This window comes from Saccostrea cucullata, unplaced genomic scaffold (genome assembly GCF_032062105.1).
Source record: "Saccostrea cucullata isolate Sc308-1 unplaced genomic scaffold, CSIRO_AGI_Scuc_v1 ctg3120, whole genome shotgun sequence".
In the NCBI taxonomy this organism is placed as follows: domain Eukaryota; kingdom Metazoa; phylum Mollusca; class Bivalvia; order Ostreida; family Ostreidae; genus Saccostrea; species Saccostrea cuccullata.
In genome coordinates, this window is record NW_026933667.1 from 41,966 (window position 1) to 47,084 (window position 5,119).

At 30.8% G+C, this 5,119-nt stretch overlaps 1 long non-coding RNA gene across 1 annotated transcript; it reads left to right on the forward strand.

Moving 5' to 3' along the window:
* The first annotated feature begins 205 nt into the window (after positions 1 to 205).
* On the forward strand, positions 206 to 2,454 carry LOC134238848 (uncharacterized). Its single transcript, XR_009986106.1, has 3 exons — positions 206 to 274; positions 471 to 564; positions 1,392 to 2,454. It is a non-coding gene; the product is annotated as an uncharacterized LOC134238848 (long non-coding RNA).
* The last annotated feature ends 2,665 nt before the right edge of the window (positions 2,455 to 5,119 follow it).

Genomic DNA, 5,119 nt, shown 5'->3' on the forward strand with positions numbered 1-5,119 from the left:
TAAGTGTTCGTTAGATGACTGGAAGGAGGGTAATCGAGTTTGATGTTCATTGTTCTGGTCAGAGGCCTCATATTGTGCTCAAAATGTCACTCCGGACCATTATTATTTAGCGAGGGAGCAATTAAATGTGAGTGAAACTCGGGTTAGCTGGTTTTTATACATGCAGTGCGGAAATTGCTTGCAGCTGGCTATGTTCCCAAAACGGAAAAAGCTGAGAAAATCCAAAGGGATGCAATATATTTCAGTATCAGTACTAATACACAGATTGCAACAGGTATATTTATATTTGTTTATGGAATTTATGTCATCTAATTTAGGCATTGATAACTAGTATTAAATATTCATCACATCTAATTTTTTATCTAACACCATGAAATGTTGGATAAAGCATATAATAATAAGGATAGGATTTACATGTTCATGCATCTCAACAATTGCATGTAATATAATTATATCTATTCTTTTTGTAGCTATAGTCTACAGTACTTTTTGGGAGACCCTCAGAAGTTGAACAACTTGGTGTCAATATTAAATTTATTATCAATTCATGAAAGAATTTTGAAGGTATGAACAGTTTTAAATTATATCATTTGGTAGATACATACCGGTGTAGAATACATGGTTACTGTCTTGAAATATAAGCGATATTTGGGCAAAGGTTAGGAAACGAGATAGAGGGTGAGGCTTGCCGAGCCCTCTTTTGTTTTCGACCCGAGCCCAAATATCGCTTATATTTCAAGACAGTTATCATGTATTTTGTTTGTCCTGCAACAAAATTTTACATTTGAGTGTCCAAAACTAGCTAATTCCAACAGATTTAGGCACATCTCTGCAGTTAAAACTATGACTCCACGGCGTAAACATTGCAGTATAATTGACGTCACAATGCTTTGGGAACGTCGGAATACAGTGAACCTTCAGATAACCGGACCCCAAATATCCGGATGCTTCAGTATCCGAACGCTTTTTCATCAGGACGGAATTTATAAATTTTATATTGTTTTGTTTAACTGGTGATTCAGGTATTCGGACGCTTCACATATTCGGACAAATTGACTAGGAACCAAAGCGTCCGGATAAATGAGGCTCCACTGTACATGCACGAGGCTTTATTAGGGCAGTGACCGGATAAAGCTTCGGTTTATTAGGTTACCTTTATTAGGTCAATGCATGGAGTATTTGCAGGATAAATATATAAATTTGGTCGCTCTAAAATCAAATGTTTATCTGTCAATTTGCTCGGGAATCAATATAAGAACTAAGAAAAATATTTGACTGCATGAAGTTGACTATATGTTATCATGTAAGTTGAACAGAATAATCTCTGCTGCAAACTTTCAATGAATCACATGTATATTGTATGAAACAATCATCTGTATACTATTTCTCAGTTTCAACAGGTGTTCAATGCTGAAAAATCAAAGAACTAGGGGTATCTGTGTGTACTGATTGGTAAAGTTTTTTGAAGAGGAGTCTGGCAGAGACCATGACATTTTCTCATCTAAAGCTGATCTATAGCTATGACAGGGATGGTGAAATAAATTAATTCATGTTTTCTCCCAAAACCAGTGATGGCAAACCTAGAGTGACTGGAACATCAAAAGTTCTACAAAATTTTGTCCAAAAGTTGTATGAATTTTTTGCTGCCACATGTATTTATCAATTGTACCTAAACAAGTTGGTCTGTATTATGGATCATCTACTAGTATCACACATACCCAATGAGATTACTGTCGGAGTCCTAATAGTATCTACATTTATATCACAAGTACTATTTATTGTGTCATTAAATCTTGAAATTCACTTTCAAAGTCTGTATCGAATGTTTATCACTCTGCTTTGATACAATTTACTGTCGCTATCAAATTTTAACCTCAGCATTTCTGTGAAAATTTTTTATTCTTTTGTGTACATTTTTAAATTCTAGACATAATTGTAACTTCACATTATTGCAGAATTTCAAACCATTTTCATTTCTATAAATCAATTTTGTACATTGAGTTACTGTAAATGTATTATATTTAGCGTGTAAGATATTTGGCGGAAATTGATTTTTGAACAATTTAGCATAGATATGATTTAGCGGATAACTTAATGTTCTTATTAATATGTATATTTGCAAAACATTTAGCATTGCACTTGAATTAATGGAAGTTTCTGCCAAAAGCACTAAAAAGAATACACAGCCAAGTGTGATATATTTACAGTATGATATTCATTATTTTTGACCTGAAAATAAGTAAAAAAAAAGGGGGGGGGGTTGAAATAATTTAAATGAAAAGTTTTGACATTTCTAATGTATTTATAAATATTTCCCTTTAATAAGAATATTATTGTTCCATGGTAACAGCATGTTGCAAATGATATTATGAACATATTTTATATTTTTATATTTACAAAATGACCATTTTGTCACCTGTTAAATTTTTTTCTTTAAATAACACTCTTACTATGTTTTGTTATTTATTATTCTTTAATTTTAGATAAAGATTACAATATAAAAGTAATTTTTGTGTCATTATCTTGGAATAAACTTCTTAGATATCAATTTCTTTGATTTTCCTTAGATTTTAGTTTTCATCAAGAGCTATCTTCCATAAATGAGTTGTAGCCCCTGATGACCCGATTTTTTAATTTGTCATGACCCATACTTTGATTTTAGAACAGAAAATCATAGGGTTTCCAGGCATTAATTTTTACCTATTTGTACAATGGATAATTTAAGAAGTTATACAGTATATAAATACATGTAACTTAAAAATCTGAATGAAAAACGTCATTCAATGAATAGTTCTAGCTTTAAAAAGATAGAACAAGTTTTATCCAGCATTAATTTTGTGCATCAAGGCTCGCAAATTATTTAATATTTCAGCAATCTAAATATCGTTTGATAAAGGTCTGTAGCAACGGCTTTTAATGTGTGTGTTTGGGGGAGGGGGGGGGGGCTCCAACAAAAAAATCTACGTACTACAGAGCTGTGCTTCTCGTAAACCATCAGATCTCTATTTTTCATGATAAATTTCTTCCGTATAAATCCAGAACAGTCTAAGTCGGTATGAGTTATACGAAGCAAAATAACGTGAATTTTTAAACTGACAAAACTAAAGGTCGCTAATCAAAGATAAAATTTCACAATTTTGCTTTGAGACTACTATCAGTTATAAGTACGCAGATCATTGTAGAAAAAGTAAACAAACCTACATGAATATTCCCTACACCTAGAAATTTTCTTAATTGAATTTCAGAAAAAAAAAAAAAACATGCATATGGTCCACGTATTGCAGTCCTTTTTTTAAAGGACAGCAACTTGTTTTTTCTCTTATATTACATTCTCGGACTCCGTATCCATTAGACTATCAACGCTCTTGATTTCGGAGGAAAATATTATATATATAACTTTTATTTTTTTACAGAATTTGTTTGGACTTATAAAAGTATTCACTAGTATTTTGTTGAACGTTTCCAAAAGTCTTGAATTGATTTATTAATCAAAATATAAAAATTTTATTTGTGGATCTTTTAGAAAGGCTTACCGTATATCACATAAATATTTCCAAACCATTGAGTTCGGCTTTTAGATTGATGTAATGTGATTGAGTTCTTCGCTCTGTTATTCGAAAATTTATACATGTAAGCATTAAATCATGATTGAAAATAAATTAATTATATTAAAACACAAAAATCTATCATCGAAAAAGAAAAAACGAAAAAACAGGTTCTACTATTTTTTTTTAAATATACTGCGGATATTAACGGTTTCTGTGTCAACAATTAAGTGACAATCCTCGCGTAAGAGTTACCTGGTTAATTACGTTTACAAAAACTTTTTTTAGAATATCATATTCAGATTCAATTCTTTTTATATCATAATGGGTATCAAAATAATTGACATTTTACGATGAATCATGATTTTTAATTTTTTATATGCTTGCATTAAATTTAGATTTTGTAAAAATAATTGATCATCAAAATCTGTCAGTGTACATTGTGTATGTATAGTCACCTAATTAAGGTCTATTGTCTGACCAGTCGGTGTACTGTACACTGTTAATCTGTTAATCTTACCCCGTTTCTCAATGTGTATAAATCTTTTCGGATGTCATGTTTAAGGACAGATGATACAAACAAAAAATGGATGCCTGGATTGGTATATATTTTTTGGCCAATTTCATTGCAAATGATGTAAATAATAAATTTCTAGAACATAAAGAAATTGTAAACCTTTTGTGGTGTTAAAAAGTCTGCCCTTCTGAAACCATCCTTATTAATCTATACAAATATTTTCACTTCAAATTCCATTTTTGTGCAAATTTGAATAAAAATAAGTAAAAACTACGCGGTGAAAGTTATTCACTTTCCTCATTTAAACATGACCCACGTTGTTATTTTCAAATTCTTTGACAAAAGTTTGTTTGTATCATCTGTCCTTAATCTGATCGGCTGTTCTTCTGAAAATCAATTTTGAAATAACAATCATTGAAGACCGACGAGATTTTGACAGATACTTACCGCTGCATTAAAACAAAAAAATAACGGATTAATTAAGATTATTCATGATGTAAAAGCAGGGACCTATATAGCTCCCTGGTAAAAGTCAGTCTTTGAAAACTAAACATTTGTATACCAGTACACCCCCCCCCCAAAAAACAGTTTTTTTCATGAAATTATTTGACTTAAAGTTATATTCCTGTGAATTCTGTAGCGGAATGTTTCTTTTAAAACATGAAATAAAAATACCATTTAAAAAAAGGTTATATATTTTGTGTTCATGGATAAAGATAATTTTCAAGAACAAATTGATTTTCGGTAGTGAAAAATTAAGATGTTTCACAGGGGCTTGCTCCGGGTGTGTAATAATCAATTATTTTAAAAAATCAAATACACTTAAAATAAAAACAACGCATGTAATAATGATTTATTTAAAAAAAATGATATACGGTACTGATAAAGGATGTCTTGTTTTATTATTACTGTAAATGATTTAAAAAAAAATAATTCTTAGACACCGGGAGCAATTCCCTGTGGCTATTAGCAAACTTTGTTCTCTACGGTGATCAAGTTTATGCACGTTGACAAAAAAAAAAAACTCGTAGAAATTACGATCGAGACAAAATTATGA